We start from the raw sequence: 18,371 nt of genomic DNA, 5'->3' as shown, positions 1-18,371 counted from the left end.
TGTAGTCCTGTGGAACGGCTTGCCATGCCATTTCCACCTGGCGCCTCAGTTGGACCAGCGTTCGTGCTGGACGTGCAGACCGCGTGAGACGACGCTTCATCCAGTCCCGAACATGCTCAATGGGGGACAGATCCGGAGATCTTGCTGGCCAGGGTAGTTGACTTACACCTTCTAGAGCACGTTGGGTGGCACGGGATACATGCGGACGTGCATTGTCCTGTTGGAACAGCAAGTTCCCTTGCCGGTCTAGGAATGGTAGAACGATGGGTTCGATGACGGTTTGGATGTACCGTGCACTATTCAGTGTCCCCTCGACGATCACCAGTGGTGTACGGCCAGTGTAGGAGATCGCTCCCCACACCATGATGCCGGGTGTTGGCCCTGTGTGCCTCGGTCGTATGCAGTCCTGATTGTGGCGCTCACCTGCACGGCGCCAAACACGCATACGACCATCATTGGCACCAAGGCAGAAGCGACTCTCATCGCTGAAGACGACACGTCTCCATTCGTCCCTCCATTCACGCCTGTCGCGACACCACTGGAGGCGGGCTGCACGATGTTGGGGCGTGAGCGGAAGACGGCCTAACGGTGTGCGGGACCGTAGCCCAGCTTCGTGGAGACGGTTGCGAATGGTCCTCGCCGATACCCCAGGAGCAACAGTGTCCCTAATTTGCTGGGAAGTGGCGGTGCGGTCCCCTACGGCACTGCGTAGGATCCTACGGTCTTGGCGTGCATCCGTGCGTCGCTGCGGTCCGGTCCCAGGTCGACGGGCACGTGCACCTTCCGCCGACCACTGGCGACAACATCGATGTACTGTGGAGACCTCACGCCCCACGTGTTGAGCAATTCGGCGGTACGTCCACCCGGCCTCCCGCATGCCCACTATACGCCCTCGCTCAAAGTCCGTCAACTGCACATACGGTTCACGTCCACGCTGTCGCGGCATGCTACCAGTGTTAAAGACTGCGATGGAGCTCCGTATGGCACGGCAAACTGGCTGACACTGACGGCGGCGGTGCACAAATGCTGCGCAGCTAGCGCCATTCGACGGCCAACACCGCGGTTCCTGGTGTGTCCGGTGTGCCGTGCGTGTGATCATTGCTTGTACAGCCCTCTCGCAGTGTCCGGAGCAAGTATGGTGGGTCTGACACACCGGTGTCAATGTGTTCTTTTTTCCATTTCCAGGAGTGTAGATACTTTGAAGTTGTCACATCATGATGACTTTTATGGGTTTTACACTACTCGCCATTGAAATTGCTACACCAAGAAATAATGCAGATGATAAACGGGTATTCATTGGACAAATATATTATACTAGAACTGAAATGTGATTACATTTTCACGCAATTTGGGTGCATAGATCCTGAGAAATCACTACCCAGAACAACCACCTCTGGCCGTAATAACGGCCTTGATACGCCTGGGCATTGAGTCGAACAGAGCTTGGATGGCGTGTACAGGTTCAGCTGCCCATGCAGCTTAAGCACGATACCACAGTTCATCAAGAGTAAGGACTGCCGTATTGCGACGAGCCAGTTGCTCGGCCACCATTGGCCAGACGTATTCATTTGGTGAGAGATCTGGAGAATGTGCTGGCCAGGGCAGTAGTCGAACATTTTCTGTATCCAGAAAGGCCCGTACAGGACCTGCAACATGCGGTCGTGCATTATCCTGCTGAAATGTAGGTTTTCGTAGGGATCGAATGAAGGGTAGAGCAACGGGTCGTAACACATCTGAAATATAACGTCCACTGTTCAAAGTCCCGTCATTGCGAACAAGAGGTGACCGAGACGTGTTACCAATGGCACCCCATACCATCACGCCGGGTGATACGGCATTATGGCGATGACGAGTACACGCTTCCAATGTGCGTTCACTGCGATGTCACCAAACACGGATGCGACCATCATGATGCTGTAAAAATAATCTGGATTCATCCGAAAAAATGACGTTTTGCCATTCGTGCACCCAGGTTCGTCGTCGAGTACACCATCGCAGGCGCTCCTGTCTGTGATGCAGCGTCAAGGCTAACCGCAGCCATGGTCTCCGACCTGATAGTCCATGCTGCTGCAAACGTCGTCGAACTGTTAGTGCAGATGATTGTTGTCTTGCAAACGTCCCCATTTGTTGACTCAGGGATAGAGACGTGGCTGCACGATCCGTGACAGCCATGCGGGTAAGATGCCTGTCGTCTCGACTGCTAATGATACGAGGCCATTGGGATCCAGCACGGCGTTCCTTATTACCCTCCTGAACCCACCTATTCCATATTCTGTTAACAGTCATTGGATCTCGACCAACGCGAGCAGCAATGTCGCGACGATAAACCGCAATCGCGATAGGCTACAATCCGACCTTTATCAAAGTCGGAAACGTGATGGTACGCATTTCTCCTCCTTACACGAGGCATCACAACAACGTTTTACCAGGAAACGCCGGTCAACCGCTGTTTGTGTATGAGAAATCGGTTGGAAACTTTCCTCGTGTCAGCACTCGCCACCGGCGCCAACCTTGTGTGAATGCTCTGAAAAGCTAATTATTTGCATATCACAGCATCTTTTTCCTGTCGGATAAATTTCGCGTCTGTAGCACGTCATCTTCGTGGTATAGCAATTTTAATGGCCAGTAGTGTATGTAGCTGTAGTTATGGTAGGCGAAATCATGAACAATTTGTACGAGTTTTTGGAGAAATTAGCTAATAATTTTACAACTTGCTGTGCATAATGATATTACAAAAAAATTAAAACAAGTAGATGTATAATACAAATTTTGCCTCGTGATGTAGAGGGGAGGACAAAAGTACGGAAATACCAGAGAGACAATGCCTAATACGTTGGAGGTAAACCTTTGACATTCAAAATAGCTCCGAGTCGTCTTGGATTGGATATATACTGACGCTGTACGGCTTTATAAGGAATCTTAAACCTGTCTTCCTGTGAAATAATAGGAAGTTCAGGCAGTGATGGTGACAGTGGGCAGTGATCACGAACCCTCCTCTTCAAACTAGACCACAAAGGGTCAATAACACACAAAAAATCTGGGATTGCGGTGGTCAGGAAAAATGAAACTGCTCATCCTCGTTCTCAGAAACACAGTCCTGGACGAGCTGTGTGAACAGCTGCTCTCGCGTCTCTGGACACCGCATTATGATTGGGAAACAAACACTGTACCTTGGAATGGACCTGATCAGCCTATGATCACATCATCCTTGGCAATGACGTGACCTTGCAGAGTGACCATGGTGCCTTTGGAATACCGAGGGTATGGCTGCCTAAATCATTGCCGAATCCCTGCCATGTTTCATTTTTGGCAGCAAGCAGTCTGCATCGCAAGCTTGGGACGGTGTATGCCAGATGTAAACTCGGACAGAAATTTTAAACAGCGTGAAACGACACTGATCCGACTAAATGACTTTATTTCATTGCTCCATAGTCCAGATTTTATGGTTTGGGCACCACGTTTTCTGTTTACGGGAATTCGCATCAGTGATCAGTGATTTTGGAATTCCATCTCTCCCTACAACTCCCCGTTTTGGTGCTCGCTTCGTGTTATTTTGTCGCTGACAGGGTATCCGAGTGCACGTATTTAGTTCCGCAGTGACTTTTGCAGCTGTCGTTTTCGTGTTCTTCCTCACAATCCCTTTCAATGACCGCCTGCCACTATCACGATCACTCAACGCATACCTTCGTGCGCGTTGTGACTTTGCGGATAAGGTTTCTCCGCTTTCCCTGCATGCGTATACGGGGCCTCCTGAAATACCAAACACTTCGGCTATCTTGGTTACGGAAACATCTACCTTACGAGCACCAACAATTCGCATATGTTCTAATTCACTTCACTTCGATCTAATGCACTCACAGCCACACGGAACACTGTCCTCATAATGACTGGCTCTTGCAACGTATTGAGGACATTGCACAGGTGCCGTTCGTCATCAAATGCGACAGCGCCGACCACAGTTTTGGCTAGAATCTGCATTTATATTCAGGGCTGTATTTTTCCCAGTGTTTTTGTCCAGTTCTCGTACATGGCCTTTCCTCCATCATGTGACTGGAAACGGCACGCTTGGGAACATTTTAATCTGTTGCAGCCTCCACTTTTTGCTCCTTCCTTCTTTTCACTTCTTCTTACATCTACATCTACATCTACGTGATTACTCTGCTATTCACAATAAAGTGCCTGGCAGAGGGTTCAATGAACCACCTTCAAGCTATCTCTCCACCGTTCCACTCTCGAACGGCACGCGGGAAAAACGAGCACTTAAATTTTTCTGTGCGAGCCCTGATTTATCTTATTCTATCGTAATGATCATTTCTCCCTATGTAGGTGGGTGCCAACAGAATGTTTTAGCAATCGGAGGCGAAAACTGGTAATTGAAATTTCATGAGAAGATCCCGTCGCAACGAAAAACGCCTTTGTTTTAATAATTTGCCACTCCAATTCACGTATCATGTCTGTGACACTATCTCCCCTATTTCGCGATAATACAAAACGAGCTACCCTTCTTTGTACTTTTTCGATGTCATCCGTCAGTCGCACCTGACGCGGATCCCACATCGCACAGCAATACTCCAGAATAGGGAGGACATGCGTGGTGTAAACAGTCCCTTTAGTAGACCTGTTGCACCTTCTAAGTGTTCTGCCAATGAATCGCAGTCTTTGGTTTGCTCTACCCACAATATTATCTATGTGATCGTTCCAGTTTAGGTTATTTCTAATTGTAATCCCTAAGTATTTAGTTGAATTTACAGCCTTCAGATTTGTGTGACATCACGTAATCGAAATTTAGCTGATTTCTTTTAGTACTCATGTGAATAACTTCGCACTTTTCTTTATTCAGGGTAAATTGCCACTTTTCGCACCATACAGATATCTAATCTAAATCATTTTGCAATTCGTTTTGGTCATCTGATGACTTTAAAAGATGGTAAATGACAGCATCATCTGGAAACAATCTAATCTTTTTCGTCTTTTTTTCTTAGTTGTCGTGGTTTGATCATTGTGTTCAGACGATTGCCAAACAATTCTGCATAGCTCTTACGGAGTCTTACTGTTTTGTGTTGTAATTGTATGTATGAGTAATAACTGTTGAAGACGGCTGATCGATTATGAATGATGTAATCGATTGTGAATCATGTAATACCTGTGTTATTTTTTGGTCGTGGGTATCGCAGCTTTTGGGGCCTTGTCATATCCGTTATGTCACGGTAATTTGGGTTTCTGCGATCTATGACTGCGAGCGTCCTTCGGATATAAGACGAGATACCAGATGCGATTCCACAGATGAACCTGTGAGTTATTGTGTCAACGGGACGACAAGGTTTACAATTGAAACGTATGCTGAGGTCAGTGTAATTAATTTTTTGTAGATTGCCATTTTTTCGCTGACGTTCATGCCCCAGGAAAATATAATTACATCAGATCAACAGATCATTTGGTTGTTCAGATCGAGAGGATAGTTCATTCTGTAACCTCAAAATCATCAACTGATGGCATCCGCTTTTATCATCCGAGACAACTGCACCATAACCCACTAGACGTATCCTCCGCCACATGCAAAAGAAATTACTCGTACGTTCAGTCAGTAACCGCTACTACATCTGCGAGGGACAAATAATGGGAAACGAAGTGGTGCGTACGTCACCCAAATCAGACGGTCGCCAGCTGTGAGTTCATTACTCATTAAGTATAGCACCCACAGCACCTCCTCACACATGCTCCGGAGCAGTTGTACGGTGGTGTGTGTAGTCGGACAGATATGTGACTGACCACGGGATAGCTGGCAGGATGGCTTTCTGTTGCAGCCTCCATTTTTTTCTCCTTCCTTTTCTAACAAGTTGAATATTTACTAACTACGGACGTTTGTCTGTGCAAGCCTGCAAATTATCAGTACAAACGCTCAAGCAAGAACGAATTCGTGCACTTGCAAAATCTTGCCTGACAAAAAATCAATCAAGCGTCATTCAGCTTGGGAAGTCATGATGCCGGCACAAAATTACTCTATAGTCTGTCAAGCATAGTGGCACAGAGTGCTTGGTCATGCATGCTTATCAAGCTTCCAGTTACATCTCTGGCCATCTTAAGGAAACACCCAAGCCCCTTTAAAGTAGGACAGTAGATGTAGTCAGCTGAGTCTGTATCATACCAACTATATCTTTATACCTTCAACGGTTTCCTATATTGTCTGATTTTTCCTGACGGCGTAACGGTGTAATTTTTCATTCTTGTTTCTTAAAGCTTTCTCCAGAACACACTGAAGAAGATTAGACTATCATCTCGTCTTACTCCTGTATTTATTTCATAGGATGATGATACCTCACCCACAAATTTCTTTTTTCGATACTGTGCCAGTGAGAAATTAACGTGCTGTGTTTGCTAGTTTAGATTTAATTCAGAATTTACGGGTTATTTTGTCTAATTTTTTACTGTAAAATAAGAATCAGTTAACTTTTTCCAACGAAGAAAGTTACGACTAAGACTATGAGGCTTAATAATCTCTGACGAATTATCAAATGTAAATTGAAAATCTATCCCGAGCAGCATCTGCCATTTGTAAAATTTCAACAAGCATGTCGATTTTTCAGCATTATGAAATTTGATATCAAAAAAGTTTTGCCACTTCAATGAAAATTGGTTTCAATTTCCCATGGTACTCCATGAAGAGCATTTTCTTTTATATAAATGGACAGAGAGGCGTCGCAGTGGATTCCCATTCCGTGGGAGTGATCATCAGATCCCCTTGCGGAACGACGGAGGGGTTGCATAAATCACAACGCAGATGCCGGAATGGATGCTAGCTTCCTCCAACCTCTTTTTGCCTCCGAGCAAATTCTAATCTTCGTTCCTTGTTCTCCGCAGACTGCCAAAATGACTCTGTAACCTTCATTTGCAATCCAATTCCACTTGCGTCGTGGACACACACACACACACACACACACACACACACACAGAGAGAGAGAGAGAGAGAGAGAGAGAGAGAGAGAGAGAGCAAGTCAGAAAGCAGCTCCAGGTCAGTCTCTGCTTGATTCGCAGGTTTTCCAGTTCCTTGCACGAGAGCCTTATGTGACATTTGCGTGAATGAAAGAGAATATTCATTAAAACAATCCGTGAATTACGAGAAATGCTTCTTTTGCTTAAAGAGACGTGGTTCTTTTGATCTTTCTTCAAGCACAGACCTCTGCCCGTGAACGTGACTGTCGTGCTCGCCGAAGAAGCCTGCCATGACTCACGGAGCTGTTTTTTGTGGACGCCTTCTGAGAGTCAGATGTCGCATGAAACACCCACATAGGAACAGTGTTTAAGGAAAGGCGTAGTGAGGCCTGTAATTAGTTTTTTATGATGCGCTTTCTTAGCCAGTGCGATAAAAAGTTACTTATCTCCCTCAGTATTCTAAATGTACTCTCATTCTGCGCCTCCCTCTCTCTTTCTCTCTCTTTCATATACTTTTGATTATTATTCAACGACTTGTGATTAGTATGTTTTAGTATGTTTCGTATTTCGATTCCAATATCGTTGACGTTTTAGACACCGATCCTTCCCTCTTTTCTTTTAGATTTATTGTCTTTCATCTCCAAACCAAGTACTTTAACGTATATTAACAATACCGTGGGTCGGTCAGTTTCCAGTATGTACGATGGAATTTCTTCTGGATGTGTTCTTCCGAAATTCATCTCTCGTAATATTGACATACGCCATCTGTTCTTCCGAAATTCCTCCGTCTTACCATTGACAACCGTCTTACTTTGTTGTTGTTTTTATGATTGTTTTTCATCTTGTTTATTAAATATCGGAAACATCCAAGATATACTGTGGTGCGGCAGATTATAAATTCTCAAACTAACTGTAGAATGTTAGAAACTTTGTTGACTGAGCCACTACTTCATCTCTGCCTACAACGCTTCATCACAATCAAAGCGAAGTCCTCGAAGGTGTTCTTTAAGGTTTGGAAGCAGATGAAAATGGGATGGAACAAATCGGTACTGTGTGGAGGATGACGGACAACAGTGAAAGCAAGCCGTCGGGTTGTTGCAGATGTCGCAACAATGAAGAGAAGGCAGCCATCCATTTCCACCATGGTCAGACGCATATTCGAATGTATTGAATTGAGGTGTTCCAGACAGCCGTTCAAATTCTCACTGCCGTGAGGCCAAGCAACATGAGTATCGTCAACATATCTGAAAAAACACGCAGGTTTCATAGCCGCCGATTCTAAGGCACGTTCCTCGAAGTTTTTCATAAACTGATTTGAAATAATAGGTGACAAAGCGCTTCGTATCGCAACTCTATTAGACCCCAAATGTAGACGATAATTTTTCTGTTTCGCCTCATAGCAGTGAGAATTTGAACGACTTTTTAGAACACCTAAGTTCATTCCACCCGGACATTCGATTCACTATGGAGCTGGAAGAGGATGGCTGCCTTTCCTTTCTCGATGTGTTGGTCAGACGAAAGGTTAATGGTACGTTGGGACATGCTATTTATAGGAAACCTACTCACGCTGACTTGTATCTAGATGCTGCTGACTGTCGTAATTCAGGTCAGCAAAAAGGGGTACGTCGTGCTTTGGTTCACAGAGCCCACGTGATTTCAGACCGTGAGCTGCCGGCCGATGTGACCGCGGGGTTCTAGGCGCTTCAGTCCGGAACCGTGCTGCTGCTACGGTCGCAGGTTCGAATCCTGCCTCGGGCATGGATGTGTATGATGTCCTTTGGTTAGTTAGGTTCAAATAGTTCTAAGTTCTAGGGGACTGATGACCTGAGATGTTAAGTCCCATAGTGCTCAGAGCCATTTGAACCATCTGCTACGTTCAAAATTTCCTAGGTTGTGTTTCAACTTTGCCAAAATTTTTCTCTAAGTCTACAAAGGCTAAGGTAAGCCTAAGATAAGTCGTGGAATCAGTGGCATCCCGTGTGTTCCTATATTTATGCGGAATACGGTCAGATCTTCTACATATTTCCATTTTCTCTAAATAATTCATTTCATTATTTTGTGAACATGATGTATTAAGCTAACTTTTGCTTTGAGTTCTCAGTCTTCTGGCTGGCTTGATGGGGTCCGCCATCTATTCCTCCCTTGTGCCAATCTGTTTATCCCAGAGTACCACTTGCAATCTACGTCCTCAGTTCTTTGCTGGAAGTATTCCAGTGTATGTTTTCCTCTACAGTTTTTATCCTCTACAGCTCACTCGAATACCATGGAAGTTATTCCCTGATGTCGTAACAGATGTCCTATCATCCTGTCACTCCTTGCCAATGTTTTTCTATACATTCTTTTCCTCGCTGACTGTACGGAGAACCTCCTCTTTCCTTATCTTCTCAGTCCACCAAAATCATTCTTCTACAGCACCACATCTCAAATGCTTCGATTCTCTTCTTTTCTGGCTTTCCCAAAGGCCATGTTTCACTGCCATACAATGTTATGATCCAAACGTACCTTCTCGGAAATTTCCTCCTCAAATTAAGGTGTATGTTTGATACTAGTGGACTTCTTGGCCGGAAATGGTCTTTTTGCCGTTTGCTAGTCTACTTACTATGTCCTACTTGCTCCGTCCGTCATGGGTTATTTTGGTGCCCAGGTAGCAGAATTCCGTAACTTAATCTGCTTCGTGATCTACAATCCTGATTTTAACCCTTTATTTGGCAAATATAAACATTGTTGTGATAAATGTTTTCCTTGTATATCCTCATTATATAGACGTAGAACAACGATAATAAACGTTTTAATTGTAATATTTATTCATCATATAAAAAATACAGAAATTTACTTGAGAGAAACATTGTCAAACAGTGACACTGATATACTGAAATTTTAAGGTAATCTTACTGTCTTCTTCACTTCAGTTCATTTGTGATAAATGTGTCCACAACTAACGTATGGTCTTCGTACATGAGAATATCAGTCTCCTGATACACACAACAACTGAAAACGTAGATCACCAATGATGGATAATTTCGCATGTCTATTACATTTTGTATGAAAAGGTTCGAAACAATTTCTTCCAGGCACGAAACACAGTACTGTATTGCACTTAGAACACCTGACTGTTGAGTAACCTCTTGGGCAATAACGAGATCGACCCTTTGGTCTATGAATAGGCCTGTGGTCAAGGCCATCGAACCTCACGTTTTGTACAGGCATTGGAATCTTTACTCTCTTCTTGACAGGTGGCGATTCCTTACTAGGTCTTCCTGCTTCCTTTCTGTTTGCCTCCATCAAGGCATTAGTAAAGTCTACTCGAAATAATTTCAATGAAATTTTCATATCGCAACTGTCACGGCGAAAAAGTGACCATGCATTGACGACACACAGGTCCAATAATGAGCAAAAAATTCTGAGGTACCAGCACTTTAACATGAGAGGCAGTTTGTGTAGTTCTATAAGCATTTCCGCCAGGTCTACACCACCCATAAGCTTATAGTAGAAACTCACAATATTCGGACAAGGCACATCTGTCTGTCGCTTTTGAACAGTATTCCAACGTTTCACAGCCTTCACTGGTTCTACTCCACAAAATGAATTTGTTAAACACACTTCCTTGTTATCTGTGCACCTAACTACGATTATTCCAGAATTTTCATCCAACCTATAATTATAGCTTTCCTGACCTCGATCCAATAGTGACTTCTCTGGTTCAAGTGGGCAATCTTTTACACGATTCCTATGTATTGTTCCCAGAGAATCTATGTTCATTTTATTCTTCAGGAGAATTAACAGTTGCAGTGTGGAAAATAAGTTGTCAAAGCACACTCTTGAGTTGAGTGGCTAAGCTATTATCTTACATAGCAGAATTACAACTTGGCCACCAATTCCAAATTTCTTTTCATCTTCTGGTAATTCCGTAATCATACCTTCACCGGTATATGGAATACCGCATACAGTTCCAGACACTCCTGCTCGTATAAAAATCTTGAAGCCCCATTTGTGGGTTTCGTTCTGAATATACTGACGTAGATTGCCAGCCCTGATACCTTTATATGGAACCAGAATTTCACTGATTGAATGCCGTTTTCTGTATCAAGGCTTCGACACGTGCTTACTACAGAATCCAGAACAGGTCTAATTTTCACCAGCCTGTTGCTAAAACTGGCAGAATTCTCATTATTCTAGAAGTAAAAACATCTGCGAAATTTCTGAAGTCTTTTCAAGCTCTTAACATTGGAGATTTTTTCTATATTATTACACTGAGCCCAGTAATCGGTGTACGAAGGCAAATTTATTATACCCATGTAAATTAGCATGCTAATCAATTACTCCATTTCATTTACATTTGTATTCAGTGATGTCTGCTGCAGAGAATATAGGTTTGACTGAGCAACAATCATTTTTGTTATCTCGGAGTCAAATAGTTTTCTGAAATATTGTAAAGGAGTTTCACTGCAGGATTCACGTAATTCATGAGACAGATCTGAATATACACATATAAGGTCTTGCCTCGCCCATTTGAACTGACTTGCTGGGGGAGGTCTATTCTTGGTGGAGGTGAAGGGTCCCAGTGTGCCACTTACGTCACATTGGTGATGTGGTACTACTTCGTCTGTTGTTATTTCATCATCTTCAGAATCAGTTTCTACTACGATTATCAACATTATTTCGTGACATTTGAGGCTGGTAATTCGGATATTCATCAGAATTGTCAGCTAGAATATTTAGTTCCGAACTTGAGCTGACGCAGTCAGAAAACAAAGGGGACAGAGGAGGAAACATTGTGCCTTTACACTCCTTTTTTCCATAAAAACTCACAGGATTCATAGTCGTTTTAGCTGCAAACAAACGTACCTCTTGCCGTGATGTTATTTTCGAATTACTTTTACTGGCACAGTCGCTCGAAAGCAACATGTATATCTTGTCTTTTCTCTGTCCTTCAGATACTCTTATAAATCACAAATAACACCTCATATTACAGTGGCAGACATTTTTCTAGAAATAAATTGCAGATGCACTTACCTTTTCAAAGTTGTACCACGTAAACCATAATAGAATTTAGAACACTACACAGATTAGTCTCCAGCTAACCATTACATGCACTCAAAACAAACCATTTCTGCTTGCCTCTCTGCCAAAAATTAGAACAACACTGTGCTGAATCGTGTTCATGGAGCTTTAACAGACAGCAACACTGACAAGTGGCCCTATTTGTGAAGGCCGTTACAATGGTTCAAATGGCTCTAAGCACTATGGGACTCAATATCTGAGGTCATAAGTCCCATAGAACTCAGAACTACTTAAACCTAACTAACCTAAGGACATCACACACATCCATGCCCGAGGCAGGACTCTAACCTGCGATCGTAGCGATCGCGCGTATCCAGACTGAAGCGCCTAGAACCGCTCGGCCACTCCGGCCGGCTGTGAAGGACGTCCACAAGACAATAAGAAAGAGCTTATTGCTTGAGAGCAACATTACCAAACGGTTAAGTTTCTCGCTGTTTTCCTTTCTGCTCCTTTCGCCTTTTTTCGATTTAGTCTCAATCCATATTCTGTATTCATTACACTGTTCATTCCATTAAGGAGTTCATCTAATTCTTCTTCACCTTCTCTGAGGATAGCAGTGTCATCAGCGAATCTTATCGTTGATGTCCTTTCACCTTGAATTTTAATCCCACTCTTGCACCTTTCTTTTATTTCTTTTGTTTACGTCATTGCTTCTTCAGTGTATAGACTGTACACTAGGGGCAAAAGAGTACATCCTTGTCTTACACCCTTTTTAATCCGAGAGCTTCGTTGTTGGTCTTCCATTGTTATTGTTCCCTCTTGGCTCTTGTACATAATGTATATTGCTCGTCGTTCCTTGTAGCTTATCCCTATTTTTCTCAGAATTTCGAATATCTTACACCATTTGACATTATCGTTCGCGTTTTTCAGGTAGAGAAATCCTATGAACGTGTCTTGATTTTTCATTAGTCTTGCTATCATTATCAGCCGCTTCAGAATTGACTCTCTTGTCCCTTTATCTGTCCTAAAGTTAAACCGATTGTCATGTAATAGATCTTAAATATTTTTCCACTCTTCTGTTTACAGTTCTTGTCAGTAACTTAGATGCATGGGCTTTTAAACTGACTGTGAGACTCGAACTCGTCGGCTCTTGCTGTCTTCGGAATTGTGTTGATAATATGAGGTACAGGACGTAACATTAACTCCTGACAACCGCTGCATTCTTTGGAGTTGAGATTAAAGGTTGTAAGACGTGTATATTTCTATTGTCTATTGTCAAACCACAATTTATGAAAGATGTTTATATTTTATTAATAGGATTAAGTAGGAATAATTAATTTTGTCATGTTGGAAATAATTGTGGTAGCAGGGAGTGTCTGCACCAAAGTATTGTTGGCAAGAGAGACCACACATTGATATAATTTTAAAAAAAGGGTGGGAGAGACCGCGTATGGATACATTTTAAGAAAAGAGCGGGAAAGACCGCGCACTGATACATTTTGTAATGGTAGCAGGGGTTGTCTGCACTAGAAAGCATTGTTGGCAGGAGAGACCGCACTTTAGCGCTAGTAGGAAGTCAGTAGTAAGCGAGATGTGAGGCGAGTCGGTAGCAGGTCTGAAGCGAGAGGTTGAGAGAGGCGGTGTGCCTGCCAGCCACCAGCTATGATTTACAACAGATTATAAACGGATGTACAGAGACATCAGCTAACTATTATCATAAGAGGAACTAATATTAATGAATTATTTTTTGAGAAACTCAAGACTACTGATGGTATGTTTGCGCAATGCTAGTTGTAAAATTATTGTAAAAAGTAAGTCCCATTTCAACGTCTGTAAAATAATTTCATTCAGAATACAATTAATTTTTGCCAGGAATATTGCATTTCTGATTATAATCCATCCCAAAAACTATCAACATAAAACTTTGCGAAATTATATTGTTGTCAAGAAAAAGTTTAACTATGAATTACGTAACTTCAGTCAAATTAATTGAAGAATAACGTCAGCTTTGCTATTAAAGAATAACGTCAACTTTGGTAACAAATACAGCCACTTATTATGAAAGCCCACCAGCAGCTAATAGAGTATAGTGAAACAGAGTAAGTATATTCATGTCGCAGTTCGATGTAGCAGTCAGATGGCGATCCAGTAACAGTAAAAAAGGTATGGAACAGTTTTGGATTATTGCAGGTAACGAGTGAGGGCCAAGACGACGACACATTCTATGTTTCGTCGAAATAATCAGAAAATAACTTTTAATAAGCAGCATTTAAATTTGTATGCGAAGATTGAGAAAGAAAATAAATTTCAAAGGGAAGATTTCATTTGTTATTATGAAGCAAGAGATAGAAATCCTAAGGGAAAGTTTCATAGGTTATTGTAAAAGGGAAGGTTGCGTAACAAAAGAGATATGGAAGGAAGGTTTCAAAACAGAAAAGAGATATATAGAGGAGATGGGAAGGTTTCAAGGTTTGTTAGGGGCACACACGAGTAAAGAGAGAAGGAAATGAAACTACAGATATAGCCAAACAATGCTGCAAATATTAGATTTTACCCGTTACCCAAAAAATTCAACCAACTGTCAGATCTGTGGAGCATAAAAACGAAATTCGCTGGCAGAAGAGGTGTGGACCGCACTCTGTCATCTTTAAACGCCCCAATGAAGCCACTTAAACGGGAAAAAATTTTGTTAATAAATATTTGCAAGTGCAGAACTGATCTGCACCTGTCAACGTCCTTCAGGTAGGTCAAAAGAGATGTTGGAGGTTCACCTCGGGTCACTCTGCCGTTGCGTAATCACTCGGCTTGTATCTACCGCGACAGGCCTTCGTGCTGCGTGTAGCGTCCTTGTGGGAAGCGTGCCACTGTTGCTACCACGCGCTATCTCGATTAGCGGCCTAAAGGCAACTGCATCCAGCACGTCTCACCACTTGGTTCGTGACTCTGCGCTCCTTCCAGTACTCCACAGCGTCTGACGGCGCAGATAGCCTGCCTGCCACGGTCTCCAAAAGTTGACACACAAATCGTCCGTCTGGAAAGCATACTTGAAACGCCCTGCTAAACCTGCAGGACACGACAGGTAGTTGCAATTGTGGAAAGGAGCCAAAATGAGCGGCTGTCAGTTACACTCGAACACATATAACTTTATTTATTTGACCAAACATTACAGTACAAATTCTTGAACTTAGTTATCGGCTGAATACTCCACACTATCTTATGCCTTAAGGGCACAACCACTTTAATTTTAAAAAACGGCTAAAAGCCATTAACTCAAAAGTCGGACGCCAGAAAGAATATTTAGAAAGCAGAAAGCCTCAGGTTAATTAAGTTCTATAATTTGGCTGAAGGCCGAAAACTCTAACACTTGAAATCCTACAACCTTAATTTGAAGACGGCTGAAAGCCGATGATTTAAGACACAAGGTAAAATTAAATAAAAAACACAAGGTAGAAGGCCTTATCTTCAATTAGGCTGAAGGCCCCAAACAGTCTAATACTTGACAAGCAAGGAACTTTAATTTTAAAACGTCTGAAGGCCCATGACTTAAAACACAACTAAAATGATTATTAGTGGGCAGAAGGCCCAAGACTTTATCTTTAAACTATATATTAATGAGGATGAAGACCCAAACAATCTAACACTTGACAAGCAAGGAACTTTAATTTTAAAACGGCTCAAGGCCCATGACTTAAAACACAACCAAAATAATTTTTAGTAGGCAGATGGACCAAGGCTTTAAACAATATATTAATCAGGATGAAGGTCCAAACAATCTAACACCTGACAAGAAAGATACTTTTAATTTTAAAACGGCTGAAGGCCCATGACTCAAAACACATGTAAAATAATTTTTGGTAGGCAGAAGGCCCAAGGCTTTATCTATAAACAATATTTTAATCAGGCTGAAGGCCCAAACAATCTTACACTTGACAAGAAAGAAATTTCAATTAAGGCCCATGACTTAAAACACCACTAAAAACAATTCAACTTTAATTCAAAACCATCGACTATGAGCCATACAAATACACAAAACAGAAAATAAGAAAAGGCAGTGCAGCTAACGGCGCTCTGAAGTTTCGGGGGTCGGCCAGCACTTGAAATACACTCCTGGAAATGGAAAAAAGAACACATTGACACCGGTGTGTCAGACCCACCATACTTGCTCCGGACACTGCGAGAGGGCTGTACAAGCAATGATCACACGCACGGCACAGCGGACACACCAGGAACCGCGGTGTTGGCCGTCGAATGGCGCTAGCTGCGCAGCATTTGTGCACCGCCGCCGTCAGTGTCAGCCAGTTTGCCGTGGCATACGGAGCTCCATCGCAGTCTTTAACACTGGTAGCATGCCGCGACAGCGTGGACGTGAACCGTATGTGCAGTTGACGGACTTTGAGCGAGGGCGTATAGTGGGCATGCGGGAGGCCGGGTGGACGTACCGCCGAATTGCTCAACACGTGGGGCGTGAGGTCTCCACAGTACATCGATGTTGTCGCCAGTGGTCGGCGGAAGGTGCACGTGCCCGTCGACCTGGGACCGGACCGCAGCGACGCACGGATGCACGCCAAGACCGTAGGATCCTACGCAGTGCCGTAGGGGACCGCCCCGCCACTTCCCAGCAAATTAGGGACACTGTTGCTCCTGGGGTATCGGCGAGGACCATTCGCAACCGTCTCCATGAAGCTGGGCTACGGTCCCGCACACCGTTAGGCCGTCTTCCGCTCACGCCCCAACATCGTGCAGCCCGCCTCCAGTGGTGTCGCGACAGGCTTGAATGGAGGGACGAATGGAGACGTGTCGTCTTCAGCGATGAGAGTCGCTTCTGCCTTGGTGCCAATGATGGTCGTATGCGTGTTTGGCGCCGTGCAGGTGAGCGCCACAATCAGGACTGCATACGACCGAGGCACACAGGGCCAACACCCGGCATCATGGTGTGGGGAGCGATCTCCTACACTGGCCGTACACCACTGGTGATCGTCGAGGGGACACTGAATAGTGCACGGTACATCCAAACCGTCATCGAACCCATTGTTCTACCATTCCTAGACCGGCAAGGGAACTTGCTGTTCCAACAGGACAATGCACGTCCGCATGTATCCCGTGCCACCCAACGTGCTCTAGAAGGTGTAAGTCAACTACCCTGGCCAGCAAGATCTCCGGATCTGTCCCCCATTGAGCATGTTTGGGACTGGATGAAGCGTCGTCTCACGCGGTCTGCACGTCCAGCACGAACGCTGGTCCAACTGAGGCGCCAGGTGGAAATGGCATGGCAAGCCGTTCCACAGGACTACATCCAGCATCTCTACGATCGTCTCCATGGGAGAATAGCAGCCTGCATTGCTGCGAAAGGTGGATATACACTGTACTAGTGCCGACATTGTGCATGCTCTGTTGCCTGTGTCTATGTGCCTGTGGTTCTGTCAGTGTGATCATGTGATGTATCTGACCCCAGGAATGTGTCAATAAAGTTTCCCCTTCCTGGGACAATGAATTCACGGTGTTCTTATTTCAATTTCCAGGAGTGTACTAACGATCACTTATGTGAGACAAGCAGTCGGCCCAACCATTCTCGATCCGACGATAACCCAACCAACAGACAGTCAACGAACGCACCGACAAGGTAACTTGCGCTCCACTCGACCAGCATACAACCGGGAGTTCAATGCAAAACGTAAAAGGCATGGACGCCCACAACCAAGCATACATTAAGCTGCCAAACTACACACCGTGCTGGACAGCGACAACACGACGAGGAAAGGACATTGCCTGAATTTACGTCAACGGCCATGGCAGGTAACTGGAATTTTAACGGACACAAGGCAGAAATTACGCTGGTGCACTTCAATTACAAATAACCAAATACAGTTAGACTCCACTGGACGGTGGCTAAACCTTCGCCAGTTCGAACACACACATTGTTGCTCGTGGGAATGTCCCAACAGCCAACAATGAGAACGAGACAGCACAATGTGAACAGTTTTGACTTGCTGATGAATTAAATCCAAACTTTTGTGTCCAGAGTCGGTGAGCCACGGACCTCGTAGCAATGGGAACAGCCCCACACAATCCGACACCGTGAAGAGACTGCCAGCGGGCCCGGCAAAAGTACGCCCCGCGGAGATTTCCTCGCTGCTCCACGCCAACCAACCGACTCCCACACATCAGCACGGAGACAGCACTAAAATAACTGAGCAGTCGACATAACAAGCTACACACAGTTTCGCGAACACTTGCACGAAGGACTAGACAGTACTAACGGCAGCGACTGTGCAATAACAGGGACGAATCGCGAGTCGGCACACGCAGGCAACCCATAAGCGATCGCCGGCAAACATACACGTCGTCCGACAAGACGACCGACCGACGACCAACCGAGGTGGTCCGCACTCAAGTGATATGTATCGGCAACCGTCGGGCGAGTCATGGCTGTCCGGACCTCA

The sequence above is a fragment of the Schistocerca nitens genome, chromosome 5 (assembly GCF_023898315.1).
Source record: "Schistocerca nitens isolate TAMUIC-IGC-003100 chromosome 5, iqSchNite1.1, whole genome shotgun sequence".
Taxonomy (NCBI): Eukaryota; Metazoa; Arthropoda; class Insecta; order Orthoptera; family Acrididae; genus Schistocerca; species Schistocerca nitens.
Note: the sequence above shows the minus strand (reverse complement) of the source record.